The sequence below is a fragment of the Benincasa hispida genome, chromosome 9 (genome assembly GCF_009727055.1).
Source record: "Benincasa hispida cultivar B227 chromosome 9, ASM972705v1, whole genome shotgun sequence".
NCBI classification, from domain to species: domain Eukaryota; kingdom Viridiplantae; phylum Streptophyta; class Magnoliopsida; order Cucurbitales; family Cucurbitaceae; genus Benincasa; species Benincasa hispida.
Window position 1 is genome coordinate 45,101,961 of NC_052357.1, and position 23,332 is coordinate 45,125,292.

Below are 23,332 nucleotides of genomic sequence, written 5' to 3' on the forward strand. Positions count from 1 at the left end.
CATCTACTTCTACTAAGCGATCGGGTAGCATTTGGTAGGCGATCATATGGCATTTGGTAGGCGATCAAATAGAATCAACTAAACGATCGCGTAATATTTTGTAAGCAATTGTGTAGTACTTTGTAAGCGATCGCGGGGTGTTTGTGATCAATTGTCTAGTGTTCCTCAGTGATCATGTAGAGACTGTAATCGATCGTATAGAGTTTTGTAAACGATTGTTGGGAGTTTGATAAGCGATCGTTTAATCTCTGTTTGACTCTTATCGTTTAATAAAGAATTCGTTCATCACTTAGTTGTTATTCCGGAAGATTGTACCAACTCGTTATGTTAATAAAGATTTTCAAGAATCAGTATCCTAACAAGAGATCTTTGCATTCAGAGAAATCACCTGGGCAAGCATGGTTTAGAAACATTTTGAAGAGAAACTGGAGTTACTAGAACAAGAGATCTTTGCATTTAGAGTCGAAATACAAAAATTGCCAACCATAGAGGAGAAGTTGGCGTCGTTAGCGAAGAGCATTGAGAGTTTGGGATTGAAGGCAGAGAAACATCAACAAATGTTCATTTCTTATGTTACAGAAATGGCCAAAGAAAAAGCAAAGGTGACGGAAGAGGTAGAAGGATCAAATGCCAATAAGGTGTGCGGAACAAATAGTTCGGTGAAAGCATCCAGTGAAGAAGTGATTTGCGACTGGAGTGAATTCAAGAAAGTAGAAATGCCGATGTTTAGCGGAAACGATCCAGACATGTGACTATACATAGTAGACTGCTATTTTCAAGTTCATAAGTTGACTGAAACACCCTTTAAATGTTGGTATTATAACAGATACACTTTGTAGAGAAATAGTTAAACTGCACGGGGTGCCGAAGTCCATTGTCTCGGATCAAGACAAGGAGTTTGTGAGTCACTTTTGGCAAGAGTTATTCCAACTGTCGAGTACCAAACTCCATCGCAGTACAGTTTCTCATCCTTAGTCGGATGGTCAGACAGAGGTGGTGAATCGCAGCATGAAAATGTATTACAGGTGCTGTTGTGGTGAGCGACCGAGAGAATGGATTAATTGATGGCATTGGGCAGAACATTGGTATAACACTACGTATAATGCTTCTATTGGCTTTGCCCCTTTTCAGATTTTGTATGGACGACAACCTCCAGTGTTGATTTACTATGGGAAGGATTGTACGGCCAATGCCACTTTGGGCCAACAAATGCGAGACAGAGATGCTGCATTGTGCGAGCTTAAGGAGTATTTGAGCCGACTTAAGAGAAAATGAAGAAGTTTGTGAAAGAGTATAACAACATGCAGTGGAAGTATCAAGGATCCATAAGCTTTCTAATTCACTAATTTTAGCAAAAACTAAAGCATACTCTTCCAAAAAATGGGTTTTTTGAACATACCTCTGATGAACTCTTCAAGATAACGCCAGTTCAGCTGCTGTATACTCTTATTATCAACGTGAACCACCTCAAAGCCTTCCCTACTATGCTCTTGGAACTTTAGGTAGAGTTGTGGGACTCAAGAACAACTTGAAGAAGTGAACAGAGAAACTCGCAGCAACACAGCTGAAGAAGACAACTTCTTCTTCAGAGAAAATTCTTTCAAAATTTTGTGTCATTATCCTCTTCTCCAATAACTCCATTCTACTTTATATAATAGATGAACATGCAAAGTGATGGAGTGCATGGCTTGCAGCTTATACTGCGAGAATCAAGGTCAAGAAGATAATGCATTTTGTGTGAGCATAAAGATGATGGTAATGGAAAAATATCCATTTTTCATTTTTGTGCAATCATGCAAACGATTTTCCAATTTCTTTTTAAAACAAAAAAGATATTAAATCATTTTAATACAAAATTTAATTTTCTTAAATTAATATCAAATATTAAATTAATTTTTGCACAATAATCATCTTTATATATTTAAATTATATGTAAATATTTATTCTCTTGTTCCGTTTAATTTGAACGTTTCAAATTAATATCTCAAGCTACCCTAAAGCTTATCCATTTACGAGCTAGTATGGAGACATCACGAACCTACAGATCATGGGCTCTAACGATTCGAGATTAATCGGCTAAACTCATTAGTCCGATCTAACCCCCATTCGTTAACTAAAGGGACACTCCTCTATAGGCCATAGTTGAACTCCCCTCATTGTAGATATATTATGTCCACTTAATAACCATAATCAGTAAGTCGATCCTTCACAGGTTGTTCGTAATCACAGCTAGGTCAAAAATACTATTTTACCCCTGTGACTACATCTTGTTTCTTAAGTTCCTACTGATCCTCTAATGAACGATTATGATTCAAATCTCTATGAATCAAATCCTTTGTCTATCATGAGAAGGCGGGACCCCGATTGTTCAAGACCTAGAGTCAGTACTTAAGAGAACAACCTATCTACTAACCCTAAATAGGGTAGGATTGAATTCCATCTTGCAAGGCTATATCCCCAACTATTCATTCGGTCTTATCCCAAAAATGGTAAGCTTATTGAGTAGTGCTGTTAGACTACTCTCACCGTTTGTAGATTAAAGGATAATCTCGAAAAAACAAGAATTCATAGCTAGCTCAGGATTAAGATTGAGTTAAGCTAGGTTATATAATAAATGAAATAGTTAGTTTTAATAATATACGGTCGTTAGAAAGAAAAGTGACTATTTTCCTGGTCTAGTCTATATGCAAACTCATTGCATAGGATGCCCCCACTCTCATGTCTCAACATGAACAATTTGTGGATCATATCGTTTGTAGCACCATACAACTTCTTGTAACAATTACAAAGTGGGCCACATTCAATAGTGTTACCAGGATGAGATATCCAATTTCATCCATATACTTATTAGACCATTTAGGCTATATACTGTCAACTTGATCCTGTTTATGTCACTACATAAAGTTACAACATTCAGACTATAGCCAAGGATGCGTTTATTGGATTTTCATAATAAGATGCAAAATCAACAAGTCATTGTTATTGATAAAATATAATGTTTAACACGAACTACGAGTTCTAGGACATTCTCAACAATCTCCCACTTGGACTAAAACTCCAGTGAGAACAAATATATACAATATAATGTTGAGATACATAATGGGAAAAAATACAATAAACTAGGGCATCTACAATACTATAGACATTTTCCCACTTGCCCTAGATTACACTACTCGGAGTCCTAGTCTCACTAGGTGACCCTAAAAAATTTTAGCCGAGAGGGCCTTGGTGAATGGATTAGCAAGGTTGTCTTCAGAGGCTATCTTTGTGACGAGCACATCTCCTTTGTGTACAATCTCCCAGATGATATGGTACTTTCGTTCAATGTGTTTTCCACGCTTGTGACTCCTGGGTTCCTTTGAGTTAGCAACAGCACCACTGTTGTCACAATACAGTGTGATAGGTAGGTGCATATTTGGAATGACTTCCAAATCAGCTAAGAATTTGCGTAGCCATACTGCTTCTTTAGCAGCTTCGCATGCAGCCACGTATTCTGCTTCCATGGTGAAGTCAACGATACAATTTTGCTCGATGCTTCTCCAAACTATAGCTCCTCTGTTAAGAGTGAAAAATGATCCTGAAGTAGATTTCCTAGAATCTACGTCAGTTTGAAAATCAGAATCAGTGTATCCCGTAAGGATCAAATTCTTAGGTCCATACACAAGTATATAATCCCTCATTCTCCTAAGATACTTGAGGATATTTTTTACAGCGGTCTAATGACTATGTCCAGGATTAGATTGGAACTTGTTGACAATTCCAACTGTAAAACATATGTCGGGACGTGTACACAACATAACGTACATCAAACTTCCAACTGCAGAGGCATATGGAATTATGTTCATCTTCTCAATCTCTTGAGGTGTCTTAGGACATTGTTCCTTTGACAAATGAATTCCATGCTTGAAAGGTAATAAACCTTTCTTGGAATTTTGCATATTATACCTTGACAACATCTTGTGAATATAAGATGCCTGAGACAGTGCTAATGTTCTATTCTTTCGGTCTTGAAAGATCTGTATTCCTAGAACATACTGAGCATCACCCAAATCTTTCATTTGGAACTGTGATGCTAACCATCTCTTTTCGTCAGCAAGAAAGCTTGTCTCATTCCCAATGAGCAAGATATCATCAACATACAGAACTAAGAATGCTATAGTTTTGTTGACTATTTTCTTGTATACACAAGGTTCGTCAACGTTTTGTTCAAAGCCATAAGATTTGATCGCAGTGTCAAATCTTATATTCCAGGATCTGGACGCTTGTTTCAATCCATAAATGGATCGATTAAGCTTACAGACTTTTTGTTCCTGTCCTGTTTCGACGAACCCTTCTGGTTGAGATATAAAAATACTTTCATCAAGATAGCCATTCAAAAAAGCTGTCTTGACATCCATTTTCCATATTTCATAGTCATAATATGTAGCAATGGCAAGAAGTATTCTTATTGATTTAATCATGGCAACAGGAGAAAAAGTTTCTTCATAATCAACTCATTCTCTTTGGGTAAAACCCTTTGCCACGAGCCTGGCTTTATAGGTCTGTACCTTGCTAGTTTGGTCTTGTTTTCTCTCGTAGATCCACTTACAACCTATAGGTGTAACACCTTGTGGTTGATCTACAAGTTCCTAGACTGAGTTGAAGTACATAGACTCCATTTCATCGCCATGGCTTTTATCCATTGTTCCCTGTCAATATCTTCCATTGTCTTCTTAAAGGTTAATGGATCCTCTAAACATCATCTTGTATGATGTTTTGAGTTTCTGTTAAACCCATGAAGCGTTCAGATTGATGAATAACCCTCCCAGTACGACGAGGCATGCCCAACTCTTGGGATGGACGTGATGGGACAACAATCGTTGTTGATGGACCAGCTTGACCAGCAACTCTTGTTGATTTATCTATAGTATCTTTAGACAGTTCTTGCAATATTAGTTAACTGCGAGGTAGATGATTCTTAATATGATCATCTTCCAAGAAAGTTGCATTTGTCGATATAAACACTTTATCTTTTTTGGGGATCATAAAAGTATCCTCCTTTTGTTTCCACGGGATATCCTACAAATAGGCATAATTTCGAACGTGTTTCTAATTTTTTAGGATTCTGTACCAATAGTGTGTTGGACAATCCCAGATGCGAAAATGATGTAAACTTGCTTTGCGTCCTTTCCACAATTGATATGGTGTTTCTAAAACACTTTTGGATGGAACAACATTTAGAATATAAACTACAGTCTGTACTGTATATCCCCAAAAGGATTAAGGTAATTGAGCATAACTCATCATAGACCGAACCATATCCAACAAGGTTCAATTTCTCCTTTCTGCACACCATTTTGTTGTGGTGTTCTAGGTGCTGTGAGTTGGGATTGAATTCCATGATCTACTAGATAGTTCTGGAATTGCAAATCCATATACTCACCACCTCGATTAGATCGAAGTGTTTTAATTCTTTTACTTAACTGATTTTCAGTCTTAGACTTAAATTCTTTGAACTTTTCAAAAGTTTCAGACTTGTGACTGATTAAGTAAATATAGCCATATTGAGAATAATCATCAATAAAACTAACGAAGTACTGATATCCTCCTTGAGATTTAACATTTCCACAAAGGTTTGAATGTATAAGTTCAAGAGGTTCTTTGGCACGAAGACCTTTGTCAGAAAAAGATCTTTTTGTCATTTTTCCCTCAAGACATGATTCACCTGGAGGTAGGGAATTATCTTTTAACTTATTTAGATGACCGTTTTTTTACCAATCTCTCAATCCTGTTGAGATTAATGTGACCAAGCCTGAGGTGCCAAAGATAGGCGTTAGGAGAATTTTTTCGCTTTTTATTATGAGTGTCAGCCGTCTTAAACATCTTTATATTTAAAATAGCTTTTGCTTTTGTTAATTGTAATATGTATAAGTTATTTGCAAGTCTAGCAGAATAAATATGAACACCTCTTGAATAAACAAACACTTCATTATATTCAAAAGATACACATACATATTTTCTAAAAGACAAGAAATGGAGATCAGATTCCTTTTCATCTTAGGTACAAAGAACACATTCTTGAGTAAGATAAAAGAATCTCCCAAAAACAACTTCATATTCCACTGCTTCAGCTGAAATGACTTCACCTGTGCCCACCTTGAAAGTCATCTCATATTCAGAAAGTCTTCTCCAAGAACTAGTTTCATATAGAAAAGTACAAACATGATTAGCGGTGTTTGAATCTAATATCCAGGTAAGGTGAGAATTTTTCACTATACATGTTTCAACAACTAGTAAATCATATTTACCTTGTTTATTCTTTTCTGTTTTCTTTTCAGCCAGATATTTTGGGCAATTATGCTTCCAATGTCCAACCTCTCCACAATGGAAACATTTTTCCTTGGGAGTTTTGTTTTTGTTTTTCTTCGCAGCGGTTTTCTTTTTCCCTTTTCCTTTCTTTTTCATCTGTACGATTTTATCTTTTGAAGAAGAAGAAGGACCAGCTTTCTTATCATCAACGGGTTTCGTACCAGACATAGACCATTTGTAAAACTTTTTCGGTTTAGTAATAACATTTATTTCCTTTTTCTTGAGTTTCATCATTGATTGATAAGTTTGCAATTCATTCAACAACGTCGTTAAGTTATGAGTGATTTTGTTCATGGTAGCATTTATCCTGAACGACAGATAGCTCTCAGGAAGAGATTCCAGTATCATGCTCACTTGACTTGTTTTGTCTATCATAGCCCCGTGAGCCTCTATGATGTTAAAATGGACCATAATGTCGAGAACATGTTCTCTCACGTTGGTCTCATCCTTCATACATGTCACATACACATATTTAATGGCTTTATGTCTAACAGATGATGATGGTTGCCCGAACATCTCCTGTAATGATGCCATGATCTCACAAACTGTGGGCATGACCTCATGTTTCTTGTTGAGTACATAAGATATACTCGCCAAGATATAGGCCCGGGCTTTTTTGTTCGCCCTTACTCACCTATCATAAACATCCCGAATAACTCGGGTCGCTGTTGAACTGGGAACTGGAGGACACTCCTCCGTTAACACAAACCTCAAGTCATCTACTACTAATATTATATTGATATTGGATTTCTAATTGGAGTAACCCTCTCCGTTAAATTTGTCAGAAGCAAGCAGTTGTATAATTGAGTTCGACATTGCTGAAACATTTTAAACAAATTCTATTAAATATGCATCTAAATCCATTTTAGCAAAACTAATAAAGTACCTAATAAATCTTTATTTATTTGCAACGATACTTAAGTGATTTAGAACAAGTGCTACCATAGGGCAGTCAAGAATTCCTTCACAGAAGCAAGACAAGTTCTTGACCAAATACTATTATCTAGAATAACTCATATCCCAATAGTTCTTTTGGTTATCGTTTTCGGTCAAGATCTTTACTAACACTTAGTAATTCTTGTAAGTGTGACCCGCCATTTTTAGATCTTATAGGACGGTATGAATATGCCTCCGAGAGAGAAGACAATATCTAAGACGGAACTATAAGACCCTATTCATTTTACTGAAGCTTGGGTTGTTCCGAATACTATGTTACAACCCTCTGTAGGGATCGCCGCGGTTAACAACTAGTTAGTGCCGCATAAAAACGACAGCAGGCGCAACATAGGAATCTCACGGTTCAAACTAATGGAGGAGACCGTAGGACAATGTTGACACATTTCCTTCACCCACTTACTATGAACCACTTCCCTCATTCACCTTGTTATTGACTCATACAAACACTTTCCGTATGGAGCAATCGAGGTAAAATCAACAAGAAGTCGAGCATGGATCTCACGGTGTGAACTCTTGAGGATGTGAGAGCTAATAACTATATATCAAATATATTGTTAATCTCTCACTGAAGTATTCTAAATGTTTGGGTAATTTACTTAGACATGACGGCTAATTTCATACAACCTAAGTCTAAGTAGTTTATCCAAATATAACTCTTATAATTAGATTTAACCTACAATGTCTAGGTGATAAACCTTTTTATTACCTCACATCACTCACGCAAACTCATAAAATTAGTTAACAACTCTCAATTGTTTGGTCATAATCCCCAGGTAGGAGGTGTTCCGTAAACCGTCAACTTAAGTACCCCCAGCCTTAGACAGGTTTATGAACCGATATGAGTTCGTAACCGTATTTTATAAGGCAACAATCTATTCTAACGATTAAAATTAGTTGTTAACCTATGTGAGCATGCAACTGTTCTTTATTATGGATTTTAAACGTCTAACCAATTTTATAACAACTTACAAAATTTAGAAATGCTTAAACATCCACAACATTCAACAAAGGTATCTAATATAACTATTATATTAAACATAGCCCTAACATACATACTATATATTATAACAATTATAACATACTATCAATACATGTAACATACTTCCTACGGTGGGACTTTAAATCTACATGGCATACTGTATGCATATACATGAATTTATTGAATTATCACATACATCTCATGCATAAACAATTAAATACTAACTGTTATGGTTTTCGTTTTGGCATAAACAAGCAAACAGACAACTAACTATTACAAACAACTTCAAAACCATCTTTGAATCGCTCGAACCGCTCCAAACTGAACCTAAAACAACTTGAACCTCCAACCAGACTAACAAAGCCTAAACCGGACCAACCACAACCATTTGAGGCTGAACCAGATTGAACCTTAAGTAAACCAGTCAAATCGGTTGCTCTCGATCCAACCTCATTATGCTGCTAAGGCCGATCATGTAATGCCTAGATGTAATCGTCTAGTGTCATTGCCTGGAGTTGTGAGGAAGTACACGATCGCATAGTATTTCCTGAAACCTGAATGATCGTTTAGCTCTATCGCATAGGACTAGACGACTGTTTAGTTCCATCGCAGTGCAATTGCTTAGTTCCATCGCATAGTACTAAACGATCGCATAACACCAGCACCCAACACATTCATGTCGTCGTTTAGTATCTGCCCACAACTAAGCGATTGCATAGCTCCATCGTATAGAACATCATCGCATAGTATAACATTTATCTACACGATCGCTTATCTCCGCGACCAAATGAAATGCTCAGTGCTATCGCGTAGCATTTCATCGCATCGTTTAGTGTGTATCGTTGCTGAATAATCGTATAGTGCCATTGTTTAGCAAAATCAACGAATCATCTAGTTCCCACGACAAAAACTAAACGATTGCGTAATACTATCGTATAGCAAATGAACGCATCGCTTAGCTCCCGTAGGTACATGATCGTTTAGCGTTCAACATCACAATGACCAGCGCATATTACTAATGATCATATAGATTTTCTTCTCATCGTGTAGCGTCTAGAGCTAAACGATCGTTTAGCTACTAGACCTCAGCAACAGATTGAAGCAGAAGCTAAAAACTCTGAAACAGTAACTCGACCTCCTTTGCTTGTTTCTTTAGTTACATCTTAATTTCAACTCTAATGACTCCAAATAAATTACAGACTCTTGCTAACACATAAATGCTCATCAAACAAGAGCCAATTACAAATTTAATCGAGAAATAAAGAGAATTAAAATGTCAAAACAGAGAAAACCATAGAAGTACAATAATTTCATATATCTCATGAAAAAACACCCACCTTGCCAAAATTAGACCGAATTGAAAGCGTAAAAAATGCTCTGATACCTATTGAAAGAGTATAACAACATGCAGTGGAAGTATCAAGGATCCATAAGCTTTCTAATTTACTAATTTTAGCAAAAGCTAAAGCATGCTCTTCTAAAAAATGGGTTTTCTGAACATACCTCTGATGAATTCTTCAAGATAACGCCTGTTCAACTGCTGTCTACTCTTGTTATCAACGTGAACCACCTCAAAGCCTTTCCTACTATGCTCTTGGAGCTTTAGACAGAGTTGTGGGACTCAAGAACAACTTGAAAAAGTGAAGAAACCAGAGAAGCTCACAGCAGCACAACTGAAGAAGACAGCTTCTTCTTTAGAGAAAGTTCTTTCGAAATTTTGTGTCATTATCCTCTTCTCCAATAACTCCTTCTACTTTAGATAATAGATGAACATGCAAAGTGATGAAGTTTATGGCTTCCGCTCATGCTTGGAGAATCAAGGTCAAGAAGATAATGCATTTTGTGTGAGCATAAAGATGATGGTAATGGAAAATACCCATTTCCATTTTTGTGCAATCATGCAAACGATTTTCTAATTTCTTTTTAAAACAAAAAAGATATTAAATCATTTTAATACAAAATTTAGATTCATAAATTAACTTTAAAAATTAATTAATTTAATATCAAATATTAAATTAATTTGTGCACAATAATCATCTTTATATATTTAAATCATATTTAAATATTTATTCTCTTGTTCCGTTTAATTTGAACGTTTCAAATTAATCTCTCAAGCTACCCTAAAGCTTATCCATTTACGAGCTAGTAGGGGACCTCGCGGATCTACAGATCATGGGCTCCAACGATTCGAGATTAATCGACTAAACTCATTAGTCCGATCTAACCCCCATTCGTTAACTAAAGGGACACTCCACTATAGCCCATAGTTGAACTCCCCTCACTGTAGATATATTATGTCCACTTAATAACGATAATCAGTAAGTCGATTCTTCACAGGTTGTTCGTAATCATAGCTAGGTCAAAAATACCGTTTTACCCTTATGACTACATCTTGTTCCTTAAGTTCCTACTGATCCTCTAATGAACAATTATGATTCATAATCTATATGAATCAAATCATTTCTCTATCATAAGAAGGCGGGCCCTGATTGTTCAAGACCTGGAGTCAGTACTTAAGAGAACAACCTACCTACTAACCCTAAATAGGGTAGGATTGAATTCCATCTTGCAAGGCTATGTCCCCAGCTATTCATTGGTCTTATCCCCAAATTGGTAAGCTTATTGAATAGTGCTGTTGGACTACTCTCACCATTTTTTTATCAAAGGATAATCCTAAACAAACAGGAGTTCATAGCTAGCTTAAGATTAAGATCGAGTTAACCTAGGTTATATAATAAATGAAGTAGTTAGATTTAATAGTAAACAATCGTGAGAAAGAAAATTGACTATTTTCGTGGTCCAGTCTATATGCAAACTCATTGCATACGATGCCCCCACTCTCATGTCTCAGCATGAACAATTTGTGGATCACATCGTTTATAGCACCTTATAACTCTTGTAACAATTACAGAGTGAGCCGCATCCAATAGTGTTACCAGGATGAGATATCCAATTTTATCCATATACTTATTAGACCATTTAGGCTATATACTATCAACTTGATCCTGTTTATGTCACTACATAAAGTTACAACATTCAAACTATAGCCAATGATGCATTTATTGGATTTTCATAATAAGATGCAAAATCAATTATGTTGCAATATCAAGAAAGAAAGAATATGGGAGAGGCGGTTGAATCGGTTAAGGACGACTTCCAATTCGGTTGGGAGAAGTGGAGGTTTAAAAGAAGAAAGAAACGGAAAGAGAGGATAGTAAAGTCTGAATATCAGGAGTGAGGAAAGAGAGGTCTTGAGAGTGGGATTTCGGAAGTCTCTGTCGTGTAGAGTTCATTGTAGTGTGCCGCTCATCGTCTACTTCTACTAAGCGATCGTGTAGCATCTGGTAGGCGATCGTATAGCATTTGGTAAGCGATCAAATAGAATCTACTAAGCGATTGTGTAATATTTTGTAAGCGATCGTGTGGTACCTTGTAAGCGATCGTGGGGGTATTTGTGAGCGATCCTCTAGTGTTTCTCAACGATCGTGTAGAGACTGTAAGCGACCGTATAGAGTTTTGTAAACAATCGTTGGGAGTTTGATAAGCGATCGTTTAGTCTCTGTTTGACTCTTATCGTTTAATAAAGAATTCGTTCATCGTTTAGTTGTTATTCCGGAAGATTGTACCAACTCGTTACATTAATAAAGATTTTCAAGAATCAGTATCCTAACATTCTTTTAACTAAACAAAACTAAAACGAAACTTAATTAAATATCCTTATAGGAGAACAATGCTTAAACCAAAACAACATTGACTAATAGAAGGCTTAAAATCATTTTAAGCAAAACAACCACTTGAAGCAATCTTCCTAAATATATTCTTACCTCATTCTTCTCTCCCAGTTGAAGCAAAAAGCAACTCTAAGAGAAGAGGAATATTTTTGTGGGTAAGAGGAATCAACTTGTAATCAATGTGAAAATGACGTTGAAGAACTGGAGTGGAAGATGAAGGTCTCGACGTTGAAGAGAAAAGGAAGAATTGGAGGAGTAAGAGGAAAACTCAGTGAAGAAATTGGAGTAAGAGGAAGAACAAAAAAAAAAAAAATGAAACCCTACAATTACATTGAAAATGAGCAAGAATTGATTCAAATAAGTGAGGGTATTTTCAACCCTTTTTTAGCCATTAGTGAATTTGGACTGGACTTAAAAAGTTTGACATTCTTGTCAAAATCAATAAATAGTCCATGGGCCTAATTTTAGAATTTTTTTTTAAACATTCCTGCCCCCTATTAAATATATTTAATATAAAAGAATTAAATAATAAAGGTAACTCCCCAATTTTTTTTTTAATTATGGGTGGAGAGTTATTGTAACTTCCTTCCTCTTTCTCTTTAATGTAGATTCATGAGAGAAGTTTAAAAATTTGTTTTAACGTATTATAAAGAAAAGTTTTTTCTCTCTCAAAATCTCCAATTCTCTCAAGAACACAAAAGAAAAAAATTAAGCAGTATTTTTTCTTTTCCTCGTTCCAAAAAGTTTTTGGATCCCACAATCTAGATCATTGCTGGAGAATAACAAGTAACCAAGTGGTGGTATCTTCTTGAAGATTCATTGGTGGGATATTTCGTGTAAAGAGGAGATTTCTTAAAGACAGTCTTCAAGGGGTATGTATTAACTCTTTTCTATTTTTGCATGCTTAGTTAAAATTATATGTTTATCCTTCTCTATTATTTTATAAATTCGAAACTTAAATTAAAAGCACAGACGATCAATTGCTTTCGCACGAAGTTCAATCCCTTCATTAATGTTATCAGTGATTTTAGACTGAAGGGTACAATTGACATCTAGCACAAATACAAATGACAAAGTCAAGAAGAAGCATGATATGGGTCGGAAGTAACAACTTAGGACCAAAATGGGCCTAGGAAAAGGGTTTGGCTTGGACCTTGGGCCTTGACCCAAGCCCGTGTGCTCACCCTTAGCTAAATTCCTAGAGAGGATGCTTTGCACATGACCTGACCCAAGAGATCATTTTAGTCCTGAAATATGGCCTAAGGAAGATGTTCGGCCTCGATCAAAGCAAAAGTCGACCCTAGCCAAACATGAAACTAGGCACGCTCCTTGGCCGGGTAGGTTTTTTAATTATCTTGAAACAACTTCAAAACCTTAGGGAACAACTTAAGTCAACTTTCTCTATAAATACATACTTATAACTTCATATTAGGCAACTTGAGTCTTACTCTCAAACTCTTGAACTTCACACTCTTTCACTTTCTGACTTAAGCATCAGAGTGTGTGTGACAAACACCATATCAGTGTGCAGATTTTCTATTCTGTAGGCTACATTCTTCTCCCTTAGTATCAAATGAAGGTTAGATGTGTTTCTCTCGTTCAAAATTTGACATCAAATCATCTAACAATTTTCTTAAATAATCCTCTTCTATCATTCACCGTGACCAATTGCCTTCCATTGACATTAATGGATTACAAAAAAAAAAAAAAAAAAAAAAAAAAAAGAAAAAAGGGAAAAGAAAAGAAATACAGACGTACAGTTGCTCAGTCATTTGAAAAGCCGCAGGTGGTGGAGCAATAGAAATGGAAGGATTCACATGTTCAACTCCTACCAAGCATTTTTGTTTCTTCAAAAACGACATATGATATTTCTAAGGGAGAGTCATGTGGTTGTATTAAGAGAACTAGAGAGACAAGGGAAAGACAAAGGAGAGGAGAGGAGGGAGAAGAGGAAAATATTAAAATTACAATTCTTTCTCCAAACCCGTCTTGTCACATCAACATTTTGTCTTTTTTCTCGACACATTTTAAATCTCTCGGGAATCAAAAAAGTAATATTTACCTTTAAGATAAATATGTATAGTGAATGGATCGAACCACAAACAACCTATAATTAGTACAAATTCATGCCATCATCAGTTGAACTGCGCTTAAAATCAAATTTGGGCTCATGTTTTTTATTCTTAATTGACGTTAAAATTAATTTAATTTTTAATTTTTGAAATTGCCTTCTTCTTTTCTCCAATCAACTAAAGAATAAGTAGTTTTTAGAAGCCACAATATTTATACAAACTTTAAAGTTTGAGTACAATTATTGGTAAAATAGTTTTTATTTTTTATTTTGGGTGTGGGGGACACAACATCAATATCAAAGAGATGGGAAAATCAATTTTTGAGGTGGGTTTTTCTTTTTGCTTACTTTATAAGACAATGACTTATCTAGCCCTATGAATTTCCTTCCACATATTTTACTTTTTGAGATACCTATTTAAATTTAATGGAAAAAGAAATGCCCAAGTGATTGCAAATTCTCTATTATACCCTCCATTTTCTTCCTCCACATTTTTTTTTTTGGAAAAACTATCACCAGAAAGAATCTTTTAGTACAATTATGATTCTTTTTGGCAGATTCCAAATCTCCATCATTGTATTTGAGGTCATATTTATTTCATGTAATTATATTGGATAATAATTTTAAATTTAATAATTCAATGTATAACAACATTTTTAAATAATTGTAAATATGACCAAATTTATTGATGATTGACTCTATTGTTAATAAACTCCTCCAGTGATATTGTCTATCACCTATAGACTTTTACTAATAATATGATCTATCACTGATAGATTTCAAAAGAAAAGTCTAAAATTTGCTATATATGTAAACTCTTTTGCATTGTGTTTATATTTACAAATATTTTAGGCTGATTGTTATATTTGCAACTGTCCTGTTTATTTATTTATTATAACTTATGACAATTTTTTTTCTTTGAGTGGTATATTGAATAAGTTATAATGGAGTCAAAATGAACTTTAGCTCAAAGATAATTAACATGAATAGGTTATAAAGAATGAATTAATTTTCATGTGTGTGGCTATTTGATTCCGAATGTTTAAGTTTTAAATTTTCTTATACTTCGTTGTGGTTATAAAGTTTTAAATATAGTAGTCATTGTTTTTCAATCACTTATTTTATTTATTTTTTCTGGTACTTTATTGTGGTTATATATACAACATATTTTTGTTGATCATATTTAACCATTTACACAACATAAAATAAAAAAAGATATATTTGTTTTAGTTACGAACATAAATAGTATATAGTCACTGATGAATCCATGAAGGGATCGAGGACATGTACCCTTCTCAACTCGAAAAGAATACATATACTTTTGTTCCTCTCAACTTGAAAATATGTTATATACATAAATAATTACTTTAAGTTGTCGATACTTCTCCTTCGTTCATTGGCTTCTACTTCCCACTGTTTTTCTACATGTCAAGTGCCATCCATGTATCTCGTGTTTTTTTATTCTTGCTAGCTACATCATTTTCCATTGTTTTTTATACCACTTCATTTTAATTTGATAGTATTTATTCTACTTTCTAAATTTTATTTGCAAAGATCTTTATGACTAAAAAGAGAAATAGACCTCACAGCCTGAGATCAAGGCACAAACAAAATAACGAAGCAACAAAAGAACCAAACCCAAAAAAAGAACAAAACCACACACAATTTAAGGAAAAAGGTTCCAAGGAGAAGAATCTACCTGGTTTCCGTAAGAGAAGCCCCAACCACTTAGAACCACATGTAAAAATATATAGTTATATTCTTTAGAACAAAAATAATTATATACAAAATATAAGCATAATACCCTAAATCTTATATGCATCATATTATTATATACACCTTCACATTTATGAAATATAAATATGGTATGAAAAAAATATACAACCATATACTACCATAATGTTTTTGTTTTTTGTTTTTTCTTAGAGACAACACTTCGTTTGATTACACCCAACGATATATTCATATAAGGCTTAGGGATATTTGTAAATGTCGTGGATTTCAACAATTTTATTCCACAATAATCGTCAATTGATTAATGGGGGGTATATCAATAATTACCTTTTCTTTTAATGTTTTTTTATGCACGTTGTTAGACAAAAGTATAATATTTGGTTTTTTTTTTTTTTTAAACAAAAGTCTATTTATGTAGTTTTTTTAGATTTAGTGGTTTATTATATATATATATATATATGTTCGGCCAAAGTCTCACATTAACTAGATAAGAGATGATCATGGATATATAAGGGAAGACAACAAAAAAATTCTTTTTGTATTGTATAGGAAAAAAATATTTTAAAAAATTCATCTGCATTTAAACACTTTTTATTAAAAACTATTTAAAATAAAAATACAAATATGTTCGGCTACATCTTTTCAAAAGTATTTTTATACACAAATTTTTATATTTGGTTGCTATATACTTAAAGTGTTTATATTAATACTAAGTTACAATATACGACGATTATTAAAAACTATGAACTAATAATTTTAATTTGTTATTTAAAAAACATTTTTACTGTCCAAGATTTTTATTTTTGTTTTTGACTTTTTTTTTTCTTTTTTGAGTATATGATCAGTTGAGTTAGTCATTAGAATAAGTCGTTGGAGATGATTAATAGAGTTAGTCATCGCAAGTGATGGCCGAAGTTGACCGTCGGAGGTGGTAGACATGTGCCGTTGGACGTTAGAGGTGGTCACTAGAGATGATTGTCAGAAATGCTATTCATTGAAGGTACTCGTCCGAGGTGGTCATCATTAAAGTTTGGCTACTAAATGTGGTCGTCTGAGTATGTCATTGGAGTGAGGCAACAGTAGTCATGTGATGTAATTGCTTCTGGAGTTGGTCATTGGAATTAATCGTCAGAGGTAGTTGTCAGAGCATGTCATCAAAGTTGATCATCAACGGTGGCTGACAAATGGAGTCATCCTAAACATCCCTTTAGCTCACATGCTCTATCTAGATTATTTCTTCTGACACTATGATAAAAAAGGAGTATATTATATAAAAGTGGATATATATAAGTTAGTTCAAGATGAAGCTTTTGAAGCTTCCACATTGTCAAATAATTAGAGAAAGGAAATGTGGTGTCGGTTATGGAATTGGAATATTCCTTCAAAAACAATTTTTTTTCATATCGTGCTTGTAGTCGAGTCCTACCTAACATATAAACTTGTGATTTAGACGGTTAAATTGTAAAGATATTCTTCTGTTAGGTTGAGACTTGTTATGATGGTTATTAGGTTGAGATTTGTTAACTATTTTTTGTACTTGTATATCTATTTATACTTTGTATTTTACAATGTCAATGTCAATGTATAGAAGATACACACAAATTCACATGGTATCAGAGCCATACCACTAAATATTAGATATTTAGCTCTCTGTCAATCGTTCATCCTCCAAATCGCGCCAGCAGCCGTCCATCCTTAGATCGCGTCTGCTTGAACGGCTTATTGGTCCATGTCGTCCGTCTCTGTTCGTTCATTCGTATCGTGCCTTTCGTTCGTCTATCTCTGTCCATCCGTCCTCCAGACTCCACACTGCCTGTCGTCTGATGGTCCTCCTAAATCGTGCCTAACTCCGTTTGCATCTGTTGTTGGTAAGCCCAAGTCCATCTCTATCCGTTCGTTCATTGAAGGGTTGCCGTCCACCCAGATCTCCGTCGTTCGACAAAAGATCGTCGTTCATGGTTGCATCGAAGTCATCTGAAATGTCTCCGTGTCGTGAAGATGAGCCATGAGAGTCAAGCTATGAAGATGAGCCATGCGAGCCAAGCCGAGTGAGTCAACCCAAGCAAGCCGAGCCGAGTCAAGCCACGTCGAGCCGAGCTGAGTCGAGCGAGTTGATCAAGCCTAATCTGTACGTTATTTGCCCATTTCTGTTCATTTGATCGTTTCTGTTGGTTTTCCCTCGTTGTAATGGAAAAAATGACGTATTTCGTTCGATCAGCACAATTCTTGATGGCACCAACTATATTACCTAGGTCTATCAAATGACGTATTTCGTCGAAAGAAAATTTGAAATATCCAAATTGAATTTAATATATTTGATGTATTAAATAAGGGGAAAACATATTAAAATATAATTAAATATATTTTAATATCTCATATTAAAATAACAATTGTTTTTTATCCAAATTCTCTCACAACTTATTTGATTTATATTCAAATTTTGGTATCTCACGTGTACATAGTTTTATTTTATATTTAATATATTGAATACATTAAATATATTTTCCCTTATTTAATGTACGAAAGGTACTACATTCAATTTAAATATTTCAAATTTTCTTTTATGACGTTGATTCCTAAATAATCATTTGAGTTAGCAAAGGGGTTTTATAGGACCTATAGATCATAAGCTCCAATGATCTAAAATTAATTAATTAAAATCTTTAATTAATCAATTTTTTTTATCAATAACTATGTCGCCATATGCCCTAGATGACGTGGAGCGACTGACGTCTTTAAAAAGGGTTAATTTTAAAAGAAAATAAAATAGGAGCGCCACCAACCTTTTTTTATGGTGTGATAGGACACCGAAATAAAATAAATAATTTCAAATAAAAAATAATCTGCGAAAACTAGAGTTGAATTCGGAAGTCGTTTGTGTATGGGGAAGGTGTTATCACCCATAACACCTCTTTAACAAAAGGTGATCAAATTTTAAATTTTGAATCAAAATTATTTTTTTGAAGAAATTCATCTGCAAAGAAAAAAAATGCTTATTTTACCTCTCATTACTCCAATATTTGAAATAATGATCCCTAAAATAAGTGGAGAAATTCAATTGGCTATATTGAAATTAAGGAAAAATTCCTCACCTCAAGAATGTGAGAAATTATTACAATTTCTCAAAATCCTTCTTAGGAATAGCCTTTAAATAAAGGATTTTTTAAATATTAATTAATTTTTTTTTTCTTAGAATCAAATCTCGGACTCCCAAAGATGTGATCCATCACCTCAAGAATTGTAGAAAATCGGACACCCAAATTTCCTAGATAAGAAAACAAATTATTAGAAAACCTTTTTGAAATAATATATTAATTCTTAAATGTTCAAAAATGCCAAAAGTATGTAATTTAAAGAAAAAATTTGTTGACTTAAAAAAGAGTTTTGGAAAAGATTTTTAAAAACTTAGATAAATTTAATAGAAATCAAATAGGATTTAATATGAACATTACACAAGTAAAAACATAACTTAAGAAATATGATAATAAATTGAGTAAAGATTAACATATTAAGATTTTAATAAAAGAAAATATATTGGAGATCAATCTCGGACTCCCAAAGAATTAATTCCTCACTTCAAGAATTCTAGAAAATCAGATTCCTAAATTTCCTAAATTACGTCGTCGGAAAATTTAGAAAAATAAAACATATTGGAAAAATAATTTTTTTTAGAAAAAGATATTTAAACTCATTTAATAAAATTCGGAAGGAGTTAACTTGAAGATTTGAAAATAAAAAGTGCTGAAACTAATATTACCAAAAAAAGAGTTAATATCAAATTGAACATAAATCTACATTAGCAAAATATACAATTTAATGTTACATTTACAAAAGCTATTAAAAATTTAATAAAATATATTAAAGATTGATCTCGAATTATCAAAGGATCGACTTCCTCACCTCGAGATTCTAGAAAATCGGACTCTCAAGTATTTCTAGAATCCATCATCGAAATTTTCATTTTTTAAAAAAGTGAATATGAATAAAAAAAATAATCAAAATTCAAATAACTACTGTAAAAAATATTAAGTTACCCACAAAAGAGAATATAATAATATATTTATAAATTTTTTTTTTTAAAAAAATGCTAATGACACAATAAGCAACACTATAATTAAAATAAATTAAGTAAATCAATTCAAAATGCTAATCATAGAGATAAATATATAATGCTTTCATGTTAGTAAAGCAAAAATATAAATAAAACAGAAAATAAAAAACAATTATAGAAATAAACTAAATTTAACACTAAACTAAAATAAAAACAGAAGAAATAAAAAAAAAAAACCAAAATATATATGGAACATTGCCACTGACGCAATATACATATATATAAAGTTTTATGTTATATATATTTTTTTTAGTTAAAATATCACTTTTTCTTTTATTTTGTTTTACTAATTTTTCTCTCTCAATCCCAACTCATTTCTTAGTACTCCTCTTTAACAAGTTTGCTAAATTTTTTTTTTTAACAAAGCAAGAGTATCTAAGGTACATCTTTTTCTCTCTCTTTTTTTTTTAAACCTCATCTCGATTTTTTACTATACATATTTATTTCTTTTGTTTTTCTTTTTAAAAAAGCATGATTGAAAGGAACTCTAATAGAAACCCTAGGAAAAGAGATGAACAAAAAAAATGAATAATTTGAAAATAAAATAAATAGTAACAATAGATCTATAAAAAAAACGTGTAAGGCTAGATAACAAAGAATTCAATACCTTTGATCTCTTTCTTTTTTCCGGGCATTGAGAAAGTAGAAAAAGTGAAATTTAAGAGATGAAATGAAAGAGAAAAAAAATCCAAAAATCGCTAGTTGTTTGAGGATGCGGATCCTTGGGACCAAGTCCTATCAAATGCAAGCTCCAACTAAATGTGGGTTTTCGTTTGTGCTCTCTATTTTGATCCTTGGTGAAATATTCTTTTATAAGATAGGATTTTGGGCTACTAGAAGAGAAAAACAAAATGAATGTTTTTGCTCTATAGGATATAATCATTACAAGCAAGTTGATCCTTCATATGTTGTTCGTAATTGTAGATGAATCAAACCTCTTGCACCTTAAGTATCATTGATCTTCTAATGAACATAATTTGTTTATGATCTAACCATAAACCAAGTCCCCCTTAGGCTAGTGAGAGAGTGGGACCCCATTGTTCAAGTCTCGAAATCAACATTGAATGATACTCATTTACTTTCCCTATATGGGAATGAGTGGATTTTATCTTGTGAAATTACGCTCCTAACTTCCTATTTGGTTAAGTTCCTAAATGGTAGACTTATTGAATCGACTACATGGATCATTCTCACCCACCAAATCAAATAGAGATGGCAACGAGGCCGGGCCGGGGCGGGATGCATTCCCCATCCCCGTTCCCGTGGGGATCTCTAATCCCCGTCCCCATCCCATTCTCTGTTTTGGGGGTCGGGGTCAGGGATTCGGGTCTTTGCGAAGAAAAATCTCCGTTTTTTATTTTATTATTTTTATTATCTAAAATTAACTAAAATTAGTATTTATATTAAAATTATAAATTTTATGCAATAAGTTAGTATTGTCGTTACTATATTTGTTAATATTAACAATTAAAAAATATTTTAATTTTTTTTATGTAAATTTATTATATTAGAAATTAAAATTAAAAAAAAAACTAATAATAATAAATAATAAAATATAATAATAATAATAATAATAATAATAATAATAATAATAATAATAATATAATATAATAATAATAATAATAATAATATAATAATAATAATAATAATAATAATAATATAATAATAATAACAATACAATAACAATAATAATAAATATTAGAAAAAAATTATAATTAAAAATTTTTTAAGTTTTTTTTCTAATTATTATATTATTAATATATATATGTTAATAATTAAAAAAATCGAACAAGGGTGGGATTGGGTCGGGGTCGGGGTTGGTGATGGGGTGGGGATCCCCTCCCGGTTCCCGACTGGGGACCTAATTTAAATTCTTCAGTTTCACCCCATACCCGGTCAAACCGAGGATTCCCTACCCCGATCGGGTCAAGGACCCGCGGGGACCCGAACCCATAGGGAATTTTGCCATACATAAAGTCAAAGAAGATCCCTCACATGCAAAAGTTTATAACTCACTCAAGATTTGAATCGAGTTGCATATGATCATCCTATGAAATATTAATCTCTTCAATTAATGGATTTATGAAAAGAGATCAAATATTTTGCTGTCCATTCTTATACAAACATTTTTTTACATAATATCCCCGCATCTCTACATGAATGACTTAGATCAAATCATTTGTAACATTTAGAAAGTAGACCGTATCAATAGTGTTACTAGAATAAAGCACCCAACCTTATCCATATACTATAGACATTTTGGGTTATTACTTGAACATGATCTACTTGTATATCAATTACATATTATTCAAGTTTACAATAATAACCTTGGACTTTTCATTATATTGGATAATGTTATGCAAAAAAAAAAATAACAATTTATTTTATTAATTAATGAAAAATGTTTATCACAAAACTACAAATTTTAGGGCATAAATCTCAACAAAAACCTCCCTCTTAAAGTCTTTCTATACTGTATTCACACTCTTTCAAGGATGAATCCTCACTGAACAAGTTCTCATGGGTCAGGGGAGCTTAGAAACTATGGTTCTTTAGCGAAACTCTCGTTCTTGAAGAATTTCTTAATGAATTTTGTGGGATAACATCTAAATAGTGAAGATTGCTTGAACCAAGAGGTATCCAACCCTTTATATAAGCCAAGTTGGTGAAGTTGGTCGAAATCCTTGCCTTGAACAACCCTAGGTAATTTTGGAGCTAAAAAAGGTCGTGGACCGAGAAACCAGTAAGTTTGAACAACTAGGTGCAATCTGCCCAAAATTAGGGTTTTGATGCGAGCGCATTCACTACAAGAATTTTGGGATTTAAAGTCGGTTGGAAAAAGTGAAATTGGATGTATAATGTCGGTTTTTTTTTTAAAAAAGAAGAAAAATGGATTTTTAATGTTGGTTTTAAACCGACATTGAAGATAGGCTACAATGTTGGTTTAAAACCGACATTAAAGATCCGTTTTTTTAATCTTCATTTTTTTTTGTCTCCCTCCCTCTTCATTTTTTCATTTTTCCCTTAAATTTTGTTTCCCTCCTTCCGCAATTGTCAATTAAAATTAAGTTTTTAAGAGAATCCTACCCGTTTAGCTTGTTCTCTCCTCTCTCCCTTTGTTTCCTCTCTCCTTCACATAGCAGCCAGTCGCCCCTCTCTCATCGAGTCTTCTTCATCCAGACGGTAGAGTAGCAACCGATGACGATGGTGTTTTCCTCCCCTTTCTTTTCACCAAACCCAAGCAACTGGTGTCCTTCCTTGCATGCAGCTCAGGCTAGATCAGTGTCCTTGGATTTCATTTCTGGGTTTGTAGGTTTGAATTTTTGTCTCTGCATCTGATCGATTTTTCCTTCTTCGGGGTCCAAATGGACAGAAGGAACAAAACCCAACTGAGATCAACA

The 23,332-nt window shown here is 33.5% G+C and overlaps 1 long non-coding RNA gene across 1 annotated transcript; it reads right to left on the minus strand.

Annotated features, from left to right (window-relative positions):
- Positions 1-501: 501 nt before the first annotated feature.
- On the minus strand, positions 502-14,683 carry LOC120085472. Its single transcript, XR_005483961.1, has 3 exons — positions 13,774-14,683; positions 9,788-10,091; positions 502-1,700 (listed from the first exon to the last, which is right to left on the minus strand). It is a non-coding gene; the product is annotated as an uncharacterized LOC120085472 (long non-coding RNA).
- Positions 14,684-23,332: the final 8,649 nt, after the last annotated feature.